General features: G+C 38.2%; 1 protein-coding gene across 6 annotated transcripts in view; it reads right to left on the bottom strand.

Moving 5' to 3' along the window:
* The window catches only part of KCNJ16 (potassium inwardly rectifying channel subfamily J member 16), a 60,449-nt gene that overhangs the window by 16,612 nt on the left and 21,030 nt on the right, over positions 1-22,807 (bottom strand). For 2 of the 6 annotated variants that reach the window (XM_054671520.2, XM_054671523.2), the window contains exons 1-2: positions 13,845-14,677; positions 10,540-10,620 (exon numbers count right to left, since the gene is read on the bottom strand). The exons of 2 other annotated variants lie outside the window; for them this stretch is intronic. The gene's annotated coding sequence lies outside the window, so the exon portion shown is untranslated. Of the gene's footprint in view, positions 1-10,539; positions 10,621-13,844; positions 14,678-22,807 lie in introns of those variants that run through there. 2 more of the 6 variants (XM_054671521.2, XM_523700.9) reach the window with 1 other exon arrangement.

The raw sequence follows: 22,807 nt of genomic DNA, 5'->3' as shown, positions 1-22,807 counted from the left end.
AGGGATTTGCCTTGTCTCAGATAAGACTTCAGACTTTTGAGTTAATGCTAGAATAAGTTAAGACTTTTGGGAATTTGGGGGAAGGAATGATTGTATTTTGCAATGGGAGAAGGACATAAAATTTGGGGTGGTCCAGGGCAGAATAATATAGTTTGGGTATTTGTCCCCACCCAAATCTCATGTTGAAATGTGTTCCCCAGTGCTGGAGGGGGGACCTGGTGGGAGGTGTTTTGTGTTTTGATCATGGGGGCGCATCTCTCATGGCTTGGTGCTGTCTTTACGATTGTGAGTTTTTATGAGATCTAGTCATTTAAAAATGGTGGCACCTCCCTCCTCAATTCCACCTCTCACTTGCTCCTGCTTTCACCATGTGATGTGCCTGCTCCCCCTTCACTTTCCACCATTTTGTAAGTTTCCTGAGGCCTCCCCAGAAGCAGGTGCTGGCATTATGCTTCCTGGAGAACCTACAGAACTATGACCCAATTAAACATCTTTTCTTTTTTTTCAGCATTTATTTGTTTATTTATTTATTTTTCTTTTTTTAAATGATACATTAAGTTCTTGGATACATGTGCAGAACATGCAGGTTTGTTACATAGGTATATATGTGCCATGGTGGTTTGCTGCACCCATGAACCCATAATCTACATTAGGTATTTCTCCTAATGCTATCCCTTCCCTAGCCCCCGATCCCCCGACAGGCCCCAGTGTGTGATGTTCCCCTCTCTGTGTCCCTGTGTTCTTATTGTTTTCTTTAAAACAGGTTTAAATTACCTAGGTTTTAAATTACCCAGTCTCAGATATTTATAGCAATGTAAAAATGGACTGATAAAATCTGCCTCTTGTCAGCTTATTTTATAGACTCAAGTTCTGAACAATCATAAGTTCTACTGAATTACTGAACTTGAGGCTAGAGGGAAAGTCTTCCCTCCCCTACATCACACAAACTTACAAAGTTGAGTAGCTGCATCAGAGGCCATGTGGTCCACAAAGCTTGAAATATTTACTACCTTAAATATTATCCTAGTTTCTTTGAGTCTTTACAGAAGAGTTTGCCACACCCTGCTCTAAAGCCTAAGGATGTTTCTGCTACTGATTAACTTTTTTGTTGATTAGATTGTTCTGTGAAATAAATTGTAAGCTCCACGAGGGCCATACTTGTCTTATTTACCACTGTATCCCTAACAGCTAAAGCAATATGTGATGTATAGGCACTTACTAATTATATTTTGAAGAAATAGATGAATAAATAATTGAATAATACAAAGATGATATTTATCCTCAAGGAAATTTCATCACTCATAAGAGAGTTAGTACTCCTAAGACTATAAAAACATCAGTGTTGACAGTTCTCCAAACACCCATTTATCCTACATCTCCCCGTTGCAGATACCAGCTTATAAACAGAAAACACAAAGGTGATACTATTTGTTTTTATGTATCGTCTTCCTCAGGACTGATAACAGAGCTCAGTATGAAATTTTATATTATTATTATTTTTTCAGCTTTTAAATTCTGGGGTCCATGTGGAAGTTTGTTATTCAGGTATATTGTGTGATGCTGAGGTTTGGTTCAGGTATATTGTGTGATGCTGAGGTTTGGTGTGATGCTGAGGTTAGTTTTCCAAACCTTGAAGCCCTGCCCGCTCTCCCTTCTAGTAGTCCTCGGTGTCTGTTGTTGCCATGTTTATGTTCATGTTTAGCTTCCACTTTTAAGTGAGAACATGCAGTATTTGGTTTTCTGCTCCTATGTGAATTCACTTAGGATAATGGCCTTCAGCTACGTCAATGTTGCTGCAAAGGACATTATTTTGTTCTTTTTTATGGCTGTGTAGTAATCCATAGCGTATATTGACCACATTTTCTTTATCCAGTCCACCATTGATGGGCACTTAGGTTGATTCTATGCCTTTGCTATTGTGAATGGTGCCTTTATCAACATGTGAGTGCATGAAACTTTTGGTGAATGATTTGTTTTCTTTTGAATATATACCCAGTAACAGGATTGTTGGTTTGAATAGTAGTTCTGCTTTAAGTTCTTTGAGAAATCTCCAAACTGCTTTCCACGGTGGCTGAACTAATTTACATTCCCACCAACACTGTATAAGCACTCCCTTTTCTCCGCAGCCTCGCTAACATCTGTTGTTTTTAAAGTTATTAATAATGGCTATTCTCACTGGTGTGAGATGGTATCCCATTGTGGTTTAGATTTGCGTTTCTCTGATGCTTAGTGATAGTGAGCATTTTTTCATGTTTGTTGACTGCTTGTATGTCTTCTTTTGAAAAGTGTCTGTTTGTGTAAAAGTGTTTAATTAAATTTGTTAAGTCTATAATTGAATTACTAGAAATGTGACTTCCCCAATATTAATGTGTTATTATATTGTCACTTTAAAGATATATTCAAATGTATACATTTAATTTGAACTATTTCTGGAGGTAAGCTAGCTATGTGTGACAATAGTCTGTGAATCTGGTACAACCTCCAATGCAGCAATTCCATTCTCAGCAATTTTTTTCTAAAGAAATTATTATGGATGAATACAAAGACATGACTACATTGGAGGGCTATTTGTAGGGACAAAATCTGGATGTGAATTAGCTATTTTATAAATGAGAAGTTGATTTCATAGGTAATGGTACAATCATATGATTACTCTATAGCCATTAAAAGTAATGGAGTAGAAGAGTGACGGGAAAAAAATGTGGGCTTTTTAAATGAAAGTAAAAACAGGGCTATAAAAACTCTCATACCATAAAATTTTTTAAGTTTAAATATATTTAAAAATGGAGAAAAAACAGAATCATATACAACAAAATGTTAATTTTGATGTGATTAGTTTTCTCTTTTTTCTTCTATTCACATACTTATATTTTCTAAAATTTAACAGTAAACATGCATGACTTTTGCAGAAAGAAAAAAGGTATTTGCAGTTAATACTTTGAAGAATATTAATTCTGAGGCTTTGTAAAGGGGAAACAAATCAATAGCAATCTAAAAGCATTTATTAGACTTTTTAAAAGGCAGCTATAAATAGCCCAGCAAGGCAGACAGTCGTACAGACATTTAAAGTCAGACATCGATGCTGTAATTTTTGCTGGAACAATTTACAGAAACAAATATAGTGACATTTAATTCATCTAAGTAAAACCAGATCTCATTTAAAACAAGGAGGTGGGAGGAAGAGGGAGTCAGATCACATTTGGCCACTGGAGAGCAATTGGAGAAATCATGAAAACAGTGGGTAACAAATCAGGGATGAAGCAGAGTTAGCATTAAATGGGCACCAAATGCATTTCCCCTTTTTGGTGCCTCCTTTTGTCTCTTTCCCATTCCAAACCATATTAAACTGTTAATACCTTTATTTCTTGGCTTGTATAACAATGTCTGTTTTAACAATCTTTCTTTTATCTTAATATTTTCAATAACTTTGGAAAGAAAATGTTAAAAATTGTGCTATTTTGCAGCTTTCCTACTTTGAGGTCTCTATTGCTAGATGTACAAAACTCAAGTAAATGGTCCTTTAAATGAATGAGTTCTGAGGAGGGCAATTATGTATTCATGATGCAGGTTTGCCTAAATAGCTGTCCCCAGCTAGATATTCATAACCTCAAGCTACATATTCATAACCTCCAACACCTCATGTAGATATCCCTACAAGCAGTATAGTATAGTGGTGTTTTTAAAAGTGTAGTCAACTATTTGCTTTCAAATTCTAGGAGAACATCTTGCACTTGTAGATTCTTGAGTTTCACCCCAATCCTGATTTGATTGGTCCTCAATTGATTCTTATGCGTTTTGAAGATTGAGACCTTAAGTTTCAAAAATTGAGACCTAGATTCTGATACATAAGGATTTGAGTTTAAGTACCTGCTTGATTGCTAGTAAGACTGTGCACGTTTGCACCAACTAATCGACCTCTTTGAGCCTCTGTTTACCCATCTGAAAATGCACATCAGTGGATTGCTATGAGGATAAAAAGAAGCTGTGTTTCTAAACCTCCTTTCATACTAGGTGGTATTGTTTAGTTTTTAATCACAGTGCATGTAGCTATGACTACAGTCTTAGCCAAACCAAATAACGAATGGAAAGTGGAATTATCTTATGCAGATTAATATCATCATTCAAGTGTAGACCCAAATGAGGAGAGAGTTAACTGGCATTTTTTCCCCCACCATTAATTATAAAATTGGCAATTTCCCAGACTTGTTTCAGAATTCTGTTTTAGCATCTAGTTGCCTTGACCTTCATTACCTTCAAGGAGACATGACAGAACTGCCCAGAGGAACTACGAGTATTGCTAAGAATAGAAGTCATTTTGTACTAGTTACCTGCTTTGTGTTTCTCAACAGAATGATAACACTCTCCATGGTGTTTCCAAATGCCAGGTTACCTATGACTAATCTTTAATAGCTCCCATGTAGTTTTGTATGGGAGCTGCTTTGGTTGAACCTAACTGTGCATTTCAAAACAAATGTAATTTATGGAAGGCATATGTGTCATGACTTTTGACCTTCTCAAAATTTGGTATTTACGGTATGCCAACAGAAATCCAACTCCTGTCTCTCTGTTGCTATTTTCCCATTTGTGAGAACTGCCTGCAAACTGTCCTCTTTGGCAATTTACAGAGAGTCTATTTATTAGTCTATTCAATCTGCTGGGAATCAGTGAACTCACAGATGTAATTTACTCGTAGACCAGAAACTCCCTGGATAGTGTCTACAACTTCTTTGACCTTTAAGTGATTGGGTTTCTGTTTTAAGCTGTTGCAATGAAAACTCAGGACATCTTTATTGGAAAGGAAAATAAAGTAAGTGTTATTGGCTGATGGCTCAATTCCCATTTTCCCTGTGGATATAGATAAATTAAGAAGGCCTTAAAATACAAGACAAAAGATCTTCCTAGGAAGATCCAGATAGATAGCATCTTGAGACAATACCTTAAGCTATATGTTGCTTGTCACATGAGATTAACTTTCTATTAGTGTGTGCCTTCTCAAGGCCTCTTAGCGGGAAGCATTACCACTTACTACAGATAATAGAAGATTTAGAGAGCTGACAGGAGTTAGTGTATTTGATAGAATCTTGAATTTCCATGTTTTTTTTAATACTTTCTCTTCCAATCACACTTTTTATCTCCATGATAGTGCTATAGAAGAAGAATGAATCATCCTGTCCTGATTTGGAAGGTTGGAATTTTATTATCCATGAATGTCTATACACACAGCGGCAACCCAAGTTAGTAATATTTTCCTTAAAAAGAAAAGTGATACTTTCCCAGTATTTCTCAGTCTGGAATATTCATGTTGATGGGCAACTAAGAACTGAGTTTGGGGAAGATGGGAGCACTTTTCCCTGAAACCGTGATGGTAAGGTGTTTAAACCTTCACGGGAAGAGTTTCTGTACCATTCAGCCAAATACACCAATGACAGTAAGGGACTGGAAAAAACTATGGACACATCTTTGTGTATTTTTTAATTCAATCAACATTCAACTATATCTGAAGTATTGTGAAGACTATGATTAAGAATTATGAGCAATATTACTGCCCTTGAGAAGTTCAGTCTTGCCAAGTAAACCACAGCCCTGCTGTCAGTACAGCTCTTTGAGAATATAGACTTCTCTGGTGGAATAATATCAAAGTGAAAAAGACGCTGCTAGATCCAAAAGAAAGGTGACTAGGGTTAAGACTTTTCCCAGCATTTAAGGAACAAAGATGCTTCCCTGGTATTTGGCTTGGGTGGTTACTTCTTGATTTTCTAGGCGAATGAAGGAAGTTGGTGCCATAGATAAGCCATAAAAGGAAAGTAGTGAGAAATCAATTTGCATTTGACTTGGAATAAATTATATGCTTTGAAAAGAATGCCCCATTAAAACTGATTTTTTGTTCCCTTGAAATCAAGCTATCAGATGAGAAAGATGTAACCAAGGAGAACATTCTGGGTTGTTGAGCAGAAGGAAGTTTAGGAATTTTAATTTTAATTCCTTGGGCTAATTCATCTGGCAGATAATCTGCCTATGAAAATTTGAGTGGTGCTTGCCTTGAACAAGTAGGTTTCCTGCATCCAAAACAAAATTATTTCTTAGCCAAGAATGTGTATGGTATGGCTACATGGAGAAAGATTTCCAATATGTATTTAAAAATCAATAATTTTAGATACTGATTTAATTAAATATTATTTATAACAATTTTAACTGTAGACCACATGGCCTTGTTTTATTTGAGGTTGATTAGAGAAGGGGACAGGGATGAGATGAATATTTTCTCTGGTAATAAAATTACCTTTTGCTTTAACTTAATCAAAATGCCATTTTGTACACATAAATGATAGATAATATTTATGAAAAGATCATTCAACTGATGGGTTTGGGAGTACTGCAGAGCTTTAAAACATAACTGGAAGGATTATACTATAAACCAACACTATTTTTTTTTTTCACTCATAGAGTTCAAGACAAGAGAAAGAAATACTGGCATTTTAGCTGAGAATTATAAACATCATTGGCATTTGAACTCCCAAATCTCATGTAATTTTCCCCTAGAAACATAGACTGGATGCCCTCATTAAAAAAAAAAAAAAATTAGAAACCAGTCCTCAAAGACAGATTGTCAACAACTTGTGAATATGCCCTTGCCAGCTCCCTTATCCAGAAACATTTACGAGAGAAGACATAATAGGCTGAAGGAATATTTGTCCTGTTATTCATATTTGGCTAAATGTCACTAAAACCTTGTGAAAACCAAAAGGAGTGCAAGGCCTTGCCCATCAACCCCTAGCCCTCCAGGACTCATACTTGGTTCTTGGGTTCTTGGTCCCAGGGGCACCTGAGTGTGGCAACACATCATCTATGCTGTGCCATCAAGCAAAGCGGGTCTCCACTTCCTCTCCTGAGCAGGACCACTCTGATGTATATTCTTCTCATTTGAATCAAAGAATGTTCTTTGTATGAAAGCAACACATTGAGATTGGTGACCGTATTAGTTAGTTTTCACACTGCTGATAAAGACATACCTGAGACTGGGTAATTTATATACAGAAAAAGAGGTTTAATGGGCTCACAGTTCCACGTGGCTGGGGAGGTCTCATAATCATGGTGGAAGGCTAAAGGCACTTCTTACTTGGCAGCAGCAAGAGAGAGAATGAGAGCCAAGCAAAAGGGGTTTCCCCTTATAAAACCATCAGATCTCGTGAGACTTACTACCATGGGAACAGTATGGGGGAAACTACCCCATGATTCAATTATCTCCCATCTGGTCCCTCCCACACACATGGGAATTATGGGAGCTACAACTGAAGGTGAGATTTAGGTGGGGACACAGCCAAACCATATCAGTGACCTTGCCTGTCTGCGAGCATATGTACCCCATTCCTTTCCCCAAAGATATTTTACTACCAGTTTAATAGAATAGCACTAATCAAAATCTCAGCTATCCAAGCAGTAATGGCCAGGAAGTCTAATAGTGCAACCAAGTATTCAGCGTGGTACAACTTTGGAGGTCCAGCCTGCAGACAATCTATGATGCTAATCAAGGTTTTTCTGTGTGCTCCCCGCTTCTGCTTTTAGTGACACCTTCCCCTTAGCCCAGCTCCATCTCCTCTTTTTGGGGCTCAGTGCTGTGTCACTCTCCCATAATCCTAATAGCCATCTTGAAAAGCAGGTTGTATTATATCTTTTGTGTTTTGCAAATTAACAAGCTAAGCAAAAAAACTAGCATTGCAACCCAGATCTCTGTAACTGGTGTGAGTGGTGCATAATGGTTAATGTCACACTCATACCCTCAGATGTGCATATCTTTTGTATACAGCTTGAACCATGTTTTCTAGAATTGAGGAGATTATATCCTATTCCCTGCAACTCCAGACACCAGGGTTGTAGTGAACTATTTCAGCATCTGAAGTGATTTTTAATTTTTCCTGAGATACATCTACTCACTCTCCTTATAATATCAGCCCTTGATATACACACTGGGGGACACAAGTACGAGTATCAAGTGACTGTAGCAGACCTCCACCAGACCAAACCATTAAGAATCTAAAACATCGGCAAGGAAAGAGGTCAAAGGAAGCTCAGACGTGGGAGGGGTGCTCTGAGTGAGAGCTAATTGAGTGATGCCTTTTCATGCAGAAGAATGTTTCCAGTTGTGGGATTACGTGGCCAGTGGGTAGACTGGAGGGAAGGCTTGTTGTCTTCAGACACCCTTTGGAATGAAGCCAAAGTGTTTTAACACGAAAGGAAAAACAATCCAGTGTGGGTGATGTCACAGGGCATCCTGAGGAAAGCAGCAAGCATGAAGCTTCCTACTGCGTGGATCCAAAGTACACAGAATTATCTTGGCATTAATTCCTTCTGCAGCCAGAAGCTGGACTCTTACTGAAGAACTAGCTCTCATCATAAAGACTGGATGCCGGAAATGAGTGTGTGTGTGTGTGTGCGCGCGCGCGCACGAAGTGTGTAGGTGTGTAAGTCTGGTTCCTGACCTGAGAGAGATCAACGTTCCAGTCTCCTCGTAGGCTCTAGGTTGTCTGTGAAATCACTGTGAAGGACCAAAGGCTGTTTTCACTGGGTAGACAGAAAATCGTCCTGTTCACTTCAAGGACACTATCAAGCTGTGATCAGAAATTTGCCTTTTAATATAATAATGGTGATTATTAGATATGGGAAGGATAGGGGTACAGAAGAGTGACCCAAAACAAAAAAGCCCTTTATGTCAGTGGCAGCCCTGCATTAATGAAATGAAGAGACATTCACACCATAACAGGTGACGATGGAGAGTCTGTTTGTCATGTCAAATTAGAGATAAAAGAATGCCTGAGACTGGGAAGCAGAAAAGCACATTTCCATCTCGTGTCTGGAGAAACTTTACAGGATTGAAGTATGTATTGTCATCACAATTGAGAACTGTTTAAGTAGAAGCAGTGCCTTCCCCTTTGAAGAGGGTATATCTCCTGACATTGTAGGTGCAGATGGCAAGGTTTCTGGATCTTTTAGCCTTGGGAGATCCTTGCTGATGGAATACAGCTTTCACAGCTCCATGCTAGCAGACTGTGGGGCTGGGGAGCTGAGAGGATCATCCCAGTGGCCGGGAGCAGTTATTTAGGGAGAGGATAGTAAATCTTCAACTAAGTATTATTAGATCTGACACATGTGGATTCAAAGGCAATGTAATGGCCAGACTTCTAAGGTCGAAAGCCAAGAGTTTAGGATTGCCCACTGGAGTGTGGCATTTTCTGTTCTTGGGACGCATCCAGCTATGATTGTGAAAGCACGGAAATTCAGTTGAGCTGCTGGAACAGGGAGTAAAGAGGGGCAGGGCTTTAGTTAATCAGCTTAACAGGCACCCAGTGAGAGAACAGGGGAAGAGAAAGAGGGGAAAACCCAGTGTTGGGGCAGTTAGGAAAAGGGATAATAGGCAGCATGTAGATATTTATGTAGGTAAGAAGTCTGCATCAAATAGGTATGGCAAAAAAAAGTAACAGATCCAGATATGGAGCTGGGGTTTAGGACCTCCAAACTGAGAGAGGATAATCAGATAACAATTATCAGCCAGAGAGAAACACTTCTTAAGTGCCAGGCATTTTATGCCCATGAAATATGTTTAATTCTCCCAGTTACCCTGAGAACAAGGGATCAATATTATCCCCTTTTTAAAGATAAAGAATTGAAGCTTAACTAGTTTGGGATATTTATTCAGGGTCACAGGATAATACATGTTGGGGGAAAAAAAACATGAGAAATTTATCTCATGTTATTATTAAAGTTTTAAGCCTTAATAATAAAAGGAACTGTTGGACATGGAATCAAGTGATGGTGGCTATTTGGACCTGAACTCAGGAAAAAACAACACTCAGTCACTAGGACTGGAGCACAGGTTCAGAGCAGAACTCACTGCAAGAAATGCTCACTAAGTCACCTGAGATGAGTTTTAGAGCCACTCACTTAGGAGTTCTAGGAATGACCCATCCCACGGCCCAGAGCAGAGGGGCGTGCGTGTGGAATCAAATGCCCTCAGCTCTAGGGATTGGAGAAACTCACAAGCAGGGAAATTTAGGCAACTGATTATACTAAACAGTTATCAATGTCAAGCTCAGAGGGCTAGCAAAAACGGGCAAGGAGAAAGGGAGGGAGGAAGGTGAATGGGGTTAAAAATATATCTTTCCCAGAAAATCAAGGCAAAGATTCAACAAAAATAGTTTTCTAGCCACAGAGAATTCCCAGTGGAAGTAGTGAATGCTGGTTTATTGGGAGATATTTCACATCTGAAATGTAATGTTTGATTCCTGGTACCTCTTTTGTTTAATAGAGGTCACTATAGTGATGAAGGAGTGGAACAGGACCCTCCTTCAAAAGTGACAGTGGTAGAAGAAGCCACTGGGATACGGCCACTTTAAAGCAGATATGTTGATGTGGTCATTTATAGAGATCAACATGCAAAATGACTGATTCGTCTTTTATTAAACTATGCACACACAAAAGAATGTCCCTAGCCTTGACTTTCATCTTGACCCTCATTACCCCTCATGTCAGCCCATCCCAACATACCTTCCCTGACCTCAACTGCGTGACTGACCAGCAGAGATTGGGCTCACCAGACGGGCAAGGCCCAGGGTGGAATGTGGATGTCTGAAATCAGGAAAAAGAAAAAAACAGAAGAAACTATTAAAGGTGATATATACTCGCATATTCAAAGCTTTTATTGAACACCAGCTATGTTCCCTGTACTGTGATCTAGGTATGCTGAGATAGTCAAAACATGGCCCTGGCTGCAATTAGTTCACACCCTTGAATGCAGTTACGAATAGTCTGTATTCATGCAGTAGAGACAGGGGCCCTGCTCTATGGTGCTACAAAGGGCGGGGCTAGAATCTGCTTATGAATTTTACAGGGATGTAGATTTAATGTCTGTATCATGAAGAATGTTTTTATTGTTAGTACCTTACAACAGAAGCAATCTACTGAGTATTAACTCTGAATTTGGGTAATCAACTTGAAGAATTTAAGGAAGAGCTTCCTGAGTTTGCTAGGTGGTTGAACTAGAAAACTCTGAAGTTCTCTTTTAACATTAGTATTTAAAGGCTTTATGTTATGCCATTTTCTTATTAACTGGTAAATAGCACTCCAATTTTGTGAGATAAACAGTGGTGAAAGTCTTTCCAAGAAGATTGGAAATAAACAGTGTCAGACTTCATCTTCTCAATAAAGTCAAAAGACTTGAGTCTTCTAATTTTTTTTAAAAAAAATTGTGAGCCATATTTGTCATGCCAACAGGACAGATCATCCTGACCCATGTTTTGGTACTGTCTGTGCCTTTGCTCATTGCATTGACTTCTTAATTTTAGCTGACCTGTTTTCATTTTCATTCTGTAATTCTGCATAGGGCTCAAAGAAAACAAAACACTCAGACAGGATCAAGGATCTTCTAAGCAACAATGAAAAAAAAATACAACTCAGTAGAATGGCTACAAGGGAAGTCTCTAAGGATAGATGTTTCTGTTTCTTACTCTTGTGTTTCAGGGTGCCCCTGAATCCACTGTGATGTTGGGTGTGTTGCATCTTGAAGGTGACCCAAGCTCAGGTTTTGATGATATGGCTTATTAGGTTCTTATCATGACTTGTGATTCCAGATGAATTATTAAGTGATGCAAACAAAACAGTACCTTTACTTTCATCACTTAGATTTGATTTTTGAGTCAGTCTGGTTTCTGTTTGAATCTCGTCTCCAACATTTGCCTATGTGAACTCAGAGCAGTTATTTTACCTCTGTGTTCTCTGTCTTTTTAAAAGGACAATTATAAGAATTTAACCAGATAGCATTGTAAAATACTAGGTGTCTCATAAATGTCAGTAGTTTTTGCCTGAAGCTTAAGCTCTCAAGCAAAATAGGAACTTCTGCTTTGGCTGATTTGAGGCAGCTACTGTAACAATGGCAGAAGAAACCATCAGGAAAAAGCCACTTTAAAGCAGATATTCTGAGGCCTAATAAGGGGGTGGCCTATTAAGAGGCCACCTCTTAATAAAGATCAAAATGAACATTATTTGTCTCTGTTAAACTATGCACACACAAAAGAATGTCTCTTGCCATAACTTTCTTCTCGACCCCCATGACTCCTCATGCCAGCCCATCCCAACATACCTTCCCTCACCTCAGCTGCATGGCTGACCTGCAGAGATTGGGCTTACCAGACAGGCAAGGTCCGGGGTGGAATGTGGATGTCTGAAAGCTGAAGATTAAATATTGCAGGTCAGAAAACCATGGCAGAAGCAGGTCAGGGCTGGTATTAGTTGTCAGAGGCAGCTTTGATATTGCAACTGTATTCCATCTTCCTCATCACAAAATCGCAATTGGCTTGTGTTTTCTTAACTTGAGAGCAAAACATGTATTCTTTGGAACTGCACCACTTGGTATATTACTGAGAGCTTAGCTATTAACCCCCCATCACTCTCTATATCAGTTTGTCTCCTCTCTAAAATGGAGCTAACAATAATTGTCTCCATTTACTCTGTGCTCCTTGTGTGTCAGGTACACAATTATCAAATGAAATTAAATAATATCTAAGATATAGATACTAGTAAAGGCTTTTGAAAAGGAGGCAGAGAGAAGCTTAGTAATTTGGGGGAAGGTCACACTGCCAATGCATAGCCAATTTGGTCTCTACCTTGCAGATTGTAGACTTTCAGAACTTCTAATCTTTTTTAAAAAAAATAATTTTGAGCCATATTTGTCAGGCCAACAAGACAGATCATCGTGACTCATGTTTTGGTACTATCTGTGCCTTTACTCCTTGCATTGACTTCTTAATTTTAGCTGACCTGTTTTCATTTTCATTTTGTAATTCTGCATATGGCTTAATGATAACAAAACACTCAGACTGGATCAAGGATTTTCTGAGCAACAATTAGAAAAAATACCCGCACTCCATCTGAATTCTCAGGATTATTTCAAGATTCATGGGAAATTTTTTAAAAGGTAGGGGAGGGATTTTAAACAGAAAAGCTTAACATGTTTCATAAATAAGTCATTTATGGCTAAACCCATGGCCAGGCATCTATACTGTCTTAGAATTTTCACATGGATAAGCTGCCTTCCTTCAACTTGTGCCACTTCTTCTAGTGAAATGGAAACCTGAAGGCATGGAATGTAGTAGGTGTTATTTACTCCATAGCAACAGTCCAGATTACAAATTGAAAGAAAGCAATGAGCAGAAGAAAAACATTAAAAGTTCAAAAGCCCCGTGCTTTTATACTTAGTCAGATTTCAATGCTTGAAGGGCTTATTATTTATTGAAGTTACCTTTTAGCAGTTGTTTTTCTAAAGAGTCTTTACGGCATTTCTGTCTATATTTTTAGTTGTGAAGATGTAATTCCAAATGGATGTCAACGTATTTTATTACACAGTTTCAAATTTGCGATGCTACTTTGCTGTCACTTTGCAACAGTGGAAGAGTGACAAAGACATACAAAAAAGATGGTTTTATGAATGACTGTTTTCCACAGGAAATGAAAGATTCACCTCTTCCACGTTGCTCCACGTCAGTAAGTTATGTCAGCTGGCTAAGTCATCATCCTTTTAGTTTCTCTCTGTTTCTGAATGTTACTTCCCTTAATGGATCTGCAAATGGCACTGACATTTTTAATCTGTTTGGCTCAGCATTCCCCAGAGATATATGAGAGAAAGAAAACCTATTCCCAGCCATAGAGCATGCCTCCATAAAGCATGACTGCTGAGCCAAAAAAAGCATCATAAAGATGCATATTAGCGGGGATACATGCAAAAAGGATGAGCTTAAAAGAGCAGACAAGCAATTAGTTCAGGCTTGGAACACTTTTAATCCACGACACGATCTTACCTTAGTGAAAGATGATGAAGTGCAGATCTGAACCCCATGTCCTTTTCATCTTGTAAGAGCACTGTAGCTGAGCATCTCAGGGCCCTTTTCTCTTGGCCCTGTTAGTACCCTTCTGAAGCTGTCAGCACCTACCGCCATGGAGATGAGAAACCCCACAGGAGAATCTCTCTCTTCTTTGCCTTTCCGGATACATTCACCACAGACAAAGGCCACTGAGTTCTCAGCTTCGCTCTAGTGAATCGACACTTTCTTTAACTGGTTCCCATGCCTACGCATAGTAGATAGTCTTGCCAATGGTGGCGGACAGAAAACAAGAACCAAGAATAGCCTTCTTCCATGCCCATTTACATCTTTTTTTTCTGATCAAACCTCTGGAAGCTTATATAATAATAAAAATCTTTCCATATCACAAAAGTGGCCACACATTACCCCTAAATTTCTTATTGTCCTGGAAGGCTGGATTTTCTCTTACTGACACCTCCAGGTCTTGTACAACCTCTTCCAAGTGTGTTCTTCTTAAGTGTAGGTGCTCTGTGATTGTGACAGCAAAGATTTTTCTATGCAAATGCACACTTTGTCTGACTATGTAACCCTATACCTATGGCAAACAGCATCTTGCCCAACATCATTTCATTTGGGTTTCAAGGAAGCGTGGGCCCCCAGAAAGACTATCAACAACCTCAGTAGTGACTCCAAGGACAAAGTTTAGATGTTCTTTCAACATGCTGGTCTTGTTTTGCTGTTTGTTCATTTGCTTCCTCTAAATTTCAGATTAGAGAGGGAGCAAGTTTCTTGTAAAGAAGCATTACTTGCCAGGTGCAGTGGCTCATGCCTGTAATCCCAGCACTTTGAGGGGCTGAGGCAGGAGGATGGTTTCAGCTCAGAAGTTTAAGACCAACCTGGGCAATGTAGTGAAACCTCATCTCTACTAAAAATAAAAAATAAATTAGCTGGGCATAGTAGCATGTGCCTGTAGTCCCAGCTATCTGGGATGCTGAAGTGGGAGGATCACTTGAACCCAGGAGATCGAGGCTGCAAGTTTGCTAGGATGACACCACTGAACTCCAGCCCAGGTGACAGAATGAAATCCTGTCTCAAAAATAAAATAAAATAAAATAAAATAAAAATGAACCATTACCCAATAAATAGCACAGTAAATACTTGTGCTGTTTACTCAGATAATGGAGCTGGTAGAAAAGGAGTTTTGGAGTGAGGAAATCAATAATTGGTGTTTTATTGTGCAAAATTTGATATGCTTTCTGACAACCAAATGAACATGTCAAGGAGACAATATATTAGTCTGGAGCTCAGGGGAGAATTTCAGAATGGAAATATAAGATTGGAAGTTATCAATGTACATAGAGTAATTGCAACCATGAACATGGATGAAACAATACAAGAGTCAGAGTAGTTAGAAAGGAGAAGGATTCCAATGACGAAGGCCTGGGACAGCCTAATTTAAGTCTGGGAAAATGAGGAGGCTATAACTAAGAAGACTGAGAAAAAGAATTGCTTGAAGTAGGAGGAAAAATTGTGACATGTGATACGAAGTAAAGAAAGTGTTAGAAGCAAAAGGCAGTGTGGTCGGGCATGGTGTCTCACCCCTGTAATCCCAGCACTTTGGGAGACTAAGGCGAGAGGATTGCTTGAGCCCAGGAGTTCGTGATCAGCCTGGGCAAAATAGTGAGATGCTGTCTTGACAAAAAATATATATATATGTGTGTGTGTGTGTGTATATATACATATATATGTGTATATATATGTATATATACACACACACATATACACATATATACACATAAATATATATACACATATAAATATATAAACACAAAAATATATATACACATATAAATATATATTAAATATATATACACATATAAATATGTATATTAAATATATATATATAATATATATAAGCTGGATGGTGGTGCACACATGTAGTCCCAGCTACTTGAGTGGCTAAGGCGGCAGGATCACTTGAGCCCAGGAGGTCAAGGCTACAGTGAGCCCTGATCATGCCACTGCCCTCCAGCCAGAGCGGCAGAGTGAGACCCTGTCTCAAAAAAAAAAAAAAGGAAAGGAAAAAGAAAAAGTCAGTGATCATGTGTGTTAGATACTAACAATCAGTCAAGATAAGGACAAGAATTGACCATTGGATTTAGCAGTGTGATGTCACTGGTGACCTTGATGAAAGATGTCACAACAGAGTTTTGGAGATAAATGCCTGATTTGACTAGGGACGAGTAAAAACGGTGACAGGAAGTGTTGAAAGCATGCAGAAAGCCTACAGAGAGTTCCGCTGTCAAATGGGGTAGAAAAATGTGGTGATGGATGGGAAGGGATGTGGAGGTCCAAGTGGGGTTAATTTTTCAGGGAAATGGTTATTTGTTTTAATTTTTCACATAAGATTTTGCCAACTGATTAATTTTTTTAGTTAAGTAAATGTCCTGCAATTACTCTTGTGTGTCATTGCTATTAATAACTACTTGTGCAGGTAGCGGTGGCTCACGCCTGTAATCCTAGCACTTTGGGAGGCTGAGGCGGGCAGATCATGAGGTCAGGAGTTTGAGACCAGCCTGGCCAATATGGTGAAACCCTGTCTCTACTAAAAATACAAAAATTAGCTGGGCGTGGTGGCGCATGCCTGTAGTCCCAGCTACTCGGGAGGCTGAGACAGAAGAATTGCTTGAACCGGGGAGGCAGAGGTTGCAGTGAACTAAGATTGTGCCACTGCACTCCAGCCTGGGCAACAGAGAGAGACTCCATCTCAAAAAACAAAACAAAACAAAAAAACAAAACAAAACACAAAAGTACTTTTGGTGAACAAGAAGAAAGAAGAAGGTGTCCTAATTGGTCTCGTCGTTTCATTGTAAAATCATGGGGAGAGAATGGAATACTATTTTGAATCAGCCACTGGGTCCTTTGTGCATGTGATGTTACTAACCACTGGCTTCAACTAATCAGGTGAAAATGAATAATTCAATCAACTCTTTTTCATCTTTTTCTCTCATTTTTTCCACATCATGTAAAATACTTCACTTAATTTATTCTTAAATAAAACATTGCTTTTATAATCATATAAAACAACATAAAGTATAGAAAATATAAATTCTGTGATAATACTTTTCAGTAAACCTTAACTAAAATGTCCTAAAACCCACAATTTAATTGTAATCTAATTCTAAATTACTTGTTCACTAAGAACATTGCTTGGTGTACAGTGAATGCTTAATACTTAATTCTTTAAAAAAATGGATGAGTGGCTGAATAACATAACACTGAAGAAATCTGCAAGTATTGGTAGCGGGCACCTGTAATCCCAGCTACTCAGGAAGCTGAGGCAGGAGAATTGTTTGAACCTGGGAGGCGGAGTTTGCAGTGAGCCGATGGTGCCACTGCACTCCAGCCTGGGTGACAGAGCGAGACTCTTTCTCAAAAAAAAAAAAAAAAAAATCTGCAATTATAATCATTTATCTCAAGAATGATATTAGCATTAAGGCTATGTTATAGGTCTGAGTCTTTTACAAATCAAAAGCAAACATGAAACACCAGATGGTTAAATTGAGTCTACTTAACCTAGCAGATTGATATGTTAATGTAGCTAGAGACAGATAGATATAATTTTTATATACATATAGTTTTCATATAGCTTTTGCAGTACTATTGAGAAAGTACCTAAATTGTTCTGAATGGAATCATTTTAAATGCACAGAATATCCTAGACCTGGGTTTCTCGACTTCATTATTTAGGGCCAGAAAATTCTTCCTAACCAGGAAGATGACCTCTGGTTATGGCATTTAGTTTAACAGCATCCCTAAACTCTTCCCACTAGATGCCAGTATGACCCCAAACCCCAGTAGAGACATCCAAAAATGTGACCAGACATTGCCAGATGTCCCTTGGTGAGCAAAATCACTCCAGGTTGAAAATCATTCTCTAGACCCAAATAACCAAGTAGACAAGTTTTATTCTTAGTTAGCAGAATGTATAATAGACTATGGATTCACAAAATATATAAATAACATTTCTTTCCTAAAATACAGTGAAGGTGAATGATTTAAGGAGGCAGTAAACGTGTAAAATGTGAACAAAAGGAAGCAATGTTTGTAACACCGAATTTGCTCTGTAGCAAAGTTTATGAAAATATAAACGTATAAGTAGAAAGCTGGACTTCTGGAAAAATGCATAGGGATAAAGCACATTTTCATGGAGGAGGGAGTGCAAGTATTGGTTTTTCAGAGAATCATGTTAAAATTGGTTTAATTTCTTATCTTTAAAGTGAGAGGCAACACAGTGGTTAAGAATTGAGATAAAGTGCCAGTCTGCCAGTTAGAATCCTGTGTCTCACTACTTTAACACTCTGTGCCTCAATCCCCCATTCTGTAAAAGGAAGATAATAGAAATATATTAGCTCTTAGCAGAAGTAAATGAATTCATATTTGTAAAGCACTTAAAACAGTACCAGGCAAAAATAAATGTCATCTAAGTGTTTGTTAAGTCTGATTGGGAGAATATAAAGAGAGGTATACGTAGTTTGGTGAGTGAGAGTAATGTTTTTCGGGTGGTGAAAAGACAAACAGAAAATAAGAAGTACTGGAGTAAATTCCAGTACTGAAGACACAGGCAGAGAAGTATCAGGTAAGATGGAAGATCCACAAATGAAAGGCGTTGATCTTGGAGAAAAGCTGTACCACTATTCTTCTGATAGTCCATATAATAATCAAACTAATCCAGTAATTTGAAATAGAGAAAACAATTGTCTGACTTATATGTAATACCATGTAGGCATTAGGAAATGAATACAATTTTTAAGTTTTACCGATTTTTCTTATCCAACTGAAATTTTTAAGTTGTTCTGTACAGCCTCAGCCCCTGCTAAAATCCTGCCTTCAGATAGACCCAAACAAACTTCACAGGTGCCATTTTTGCCGGCCTGAGGGCTTCCTGTTATTCTAACTGCCTGGTTACCATAGGATATAGAGGAAGTGTCTGAAGTTCTCACTGCTAAACGGACTTTCCTCCTGTAGATCTCTCACACTACGTATGATTCTAAAGTTATTTGAATCCCTCTGATGTATTTTCCTTTCTTTGACCAAACCGTGCTGAAGTGAAATTGATTATCCTAATAGATTTCAAAATCTGAAATCACAAATAAATCAGTGATGGGTTGGCTAACATGTAGTTCCTCTCAAATTAGTGATCATCATATCATTTTAAAACTTAACAGTGAGGCTTAATAAGGATTTTGGTTTGGGTCACTTTTTTGTGTGAATTTGAGTGAATTATTTTTTTCTTCTCCTTGTATCTACTCCCAAACACACATAGCACCAGGCAAAGACCCTCTGAGGATTGCCAAAATGACTGAGTGAAGAAATGCCATGAGAAAGATTCAACCCACAATATGAATCATGAGAAAGGCATTAACACCCAAGCATTTATTGCCCCAGCTCCTCCACAACACCCCTCAAGGTGGCTGTCCGTCTCTACTTTACTGTTTTTGTGGACTAAGACCTCATTCACCCCTAAATGCATTCTATTCCTATTTTATGATGACTCGACATTACCCATGAGGAAGTCCTTCCTTAAACTCAGATAAAAATGTGTCTCCCTATAGCTTTCACAAGATCTTCCTGTCCTCATGCTGTCCCCTGAAGCTCTGCAAAACAAGTCTCATACTACTTCCAGGAGCCTGTTCTTCACATAAAGATAAACATTTTGTAGTTGCTTCTTTACCTTCTAACCCAGTCTTCATTTCTTGCAGTAAAAAATCTCCATTATATTATTTTCCTTGATATCTATAGTGATTGTTGAATCTGTCACTTTTGACAGAGAAAAGGGTGGGGACAAAAGTGAAAATCATGGGTCAGAAGTACAACTGGCATCAATCAATACTGCTGTGATATATGGTCAACTTATTCATAGGAAGCAGAGTGCTGGTGCATTTTAACTGCCTCTCTGGAGGAAATAAAAGGACTGATTTGTAGAGTTTCCCATTTCTGTGGTGTAAATATTCCACGCATGGCTGATGTCAAGTCACTGATATGAGGCTTCAGAATGTGGATTTGATAAGAGGTGTAAACAGTTAGCTCTTGTGAGCTAGTGGGAGCTGGCTCAGGCACTTAGAATTTGCTCAACACCTGGTTATTCTTTGAATGTCTTTAAAAAATGTTATATATTTTAATTCATAATTATTGAGGTGCTGTTTGACCAGCCCCATAGCAGTCCAGATTCTGTTCAACATTCCACTTCAAAGGTTCCATTCCACTCAAAATTCAACTTCAAAGCTACTATGAGTGGAGGAAATACATAAAGTCATAGAAAAAGCTTCTAGCTTCTAATATTTGAGTCAGAAAAAAATTAATCTTCGATGACAGTGCTAGAAATAAAATTGGGGAAAGCCCATATATCAGTGTACATTATAATTTAATAACATCTATATGCACACACACACGTAATACAATTATTATATGCCACTAGGCCATAAAGGTTTTTTTCTTTTAATCAAAGGGAAAAGAAAGAAGATTTCAACTGCTGTCTTGTTAAGAGGCATATGGCAAAAATGATTTATCTTAAATTTTTAAATTGTTTTCCTATAACTCAGCATTTAAGTCCTTATGATAATAAAATGTTATGAATATTCAAGTTAGAACTGTACTCATGAATAAAATTATTTTTATGTTTAGCCTTTTCCACACTTGATTGACTCCTAAATTCTTCAAAGCACGAATATGTTTGCTTTTGTTCTCCAGTGAATCCATTCTGCAGTAGTTACTTGTTGAGTCACATTTCCCCAAGGGTGCAATTTACACCCTTACTCTATTCATACTGAACCAAACTCGTTGAGACAAACTGTGTTCACACTGAATGAGAGTTAGCAGGAAAATTTTTTAAAAATTATTACTTGGCTGCATCCTGGGATCTAAAATGGGGAGAAGTATGAGATACAGCTGGAGTGGTAAGCAGCATCTGGTAATTCATGTTAAAGAATTTGTATTATTCTAGGAAAGCATTAAAGAGCTTTGATCAGGAAACTAACACAATCTGATTAGCATAAAGATAAAACACTGAAGATCTGTATTTAAGATTCTGGCTCTAGTGTTGAGAACAGATTGGCCAGACAAGTGATGAGGAGGTCATAACCTAGGGAACAGATTCAAGAGGGACTTGGAAGTCAGAATCAACAATAATTAGAAATCCATAATGAAGGAAAGAGAAGAAAATGGAGGTGAAGGAGCAGAGTAGAAGGATGGGAAAGAGTCAAGGTTCTTTGCAAGGAAAGAGTGGATACAGATGCAATCAGGTCTATGGATGGTAGACAAGAAGTTTGTGATTTTATTTTCCCTGTTAAATAAGGGTAGTGGGTAAAGGAGACAGGAGTAGAGATTTGAAGAGAACAGAAAATATTTGAAATAGTCACTGTAGAAAAATTGAAAACTATGCTATATGGGGCTACGATGAGGGCCTGTTCTTAGTCACATTTCCTTGAGAATCTAATAGAATATGCATGTTTTTAAAAAGCATTCCTGGTGCTCCTGATGGAGCTCTTATTTCTCCATCCTCCTGCTCCTGACCTGCTCCTCTAATTTCTACTGAAACCCACCAAACAACATAAACACTTTTTGATTTAAAATTTTTAATAAGGTAACTCATTCCATTCTTGGTTCCTAGTTAGACCCCTAAATGGCCTTTCTAACAAAAACAGTGACATTCTCACAAAATATTTGCTCCAAAAATGTTTGCTAGAAACTTCCAGGACAAATCCTGACAAGAGTGGGGAGACAGGGGCGCATGGGTCGTGCCATTGACATGTCCTTTGTGTGGATCCCCGTAATGCAGTGAACGAACAAACCTCCCAGTGAGGTCATGTCTCGTTTGGGGTTGAACGGCTAACTCTGTATCTGTGATCACATTAACAAAAGTGCACATAAAATGCCCAGGAATTTTTCCTTTTTGTGATTATGAAATTAAACTTACACAATCTCGTGTCTGCAAAATGAGCATTTCACCATGGAGATTTCTTTGATTGTAATAGGGTTCAAAAGAGAATAGAGAAAATTTAATATGTTAGGACATGTTACCTCTTCAGTTGGCTGTGTCACGTACCTTTCTGCACTTCTGAAGTATCACATTTTAAATGTAGGTTGGTCTACACTCTAAACAATAAAGTTTATATCCAAAAACCCTGACCAAGTTACTAGCTGTAACTTGCTTTACCAGTAGAAGCTGTTGAGAACACTGAGGCAGAAACTCTAATATCCATTCACACTCGCTCTGAGATGCTTGATTCTCAATAAAGGAGAAGGTTGTTATCACCTGATTATGAAGAGAATGACTTAATTCTTCACCCCACTTAATGTACATATTGTCACATCAATAGTACAAAAGATTGTTAATTTAGAAATATAGGCACCTATTATGATGTAATAATAATAATGATAGTTATTATTTATTGAATAAGCATTACATATTGGAACTTCGGTAATTGTCTTACAGAAATTATCCTTTAATTCTCAAACAACTTTAGAAGGTAGGTGCTAATGTCACTATAAAAATGTTTAAATAAACAAATTAAAAATTAAATAAGTTCATAATACTTTTCCATGCTTACAAGATGAATAAAAGGTATTGGCAGAATTTCAATGGAAACAATCTTATATCAGAGACCACATATTTCTCAGTGAATAAGGGCAAAATGGACCTAAGAAAATAGAGCCAATTTGAACTATCCACAGGCAAATGTCATATGACCTCTAAGTAGTTCCACAAAGAAAACAACCACCCAAATCAGACTGTATGCAGGACACTCACAAGCAGTGAGGCTTTTGCTGAAATGGACTGGAAAAAGGATTGAGTAGGCTGGGTGCGGTGGCTCATGCCTTTAATCCCAGCACTTTGGGAGACCCAGGTGAGTGGATCACGAGGTCAGGAGATCAAGACCATCCTGGCTAACACAGCGAAA

Source organism: Pan troglodytes, chromosome 19 (assembly GCF_028858775.2).
Source record: "Pan troglodytes isolate AG18354 chromosome 19, NHGRI_mPanTro3-v2.0_pri, whole genome shotgun sequence".
Classification (NCBI taxonomy): domain Eukaryota; kingdom Metazoa; phylum Chordata; class Mammalia; order Primates; family Hominidae; genus Pan; species Pan troglodytes.
The sequence above is the reverse complement of the archived record's forward strand: the minus strand, read 5'-3'. Positions and strand labels throughout refer to the sequence as shown.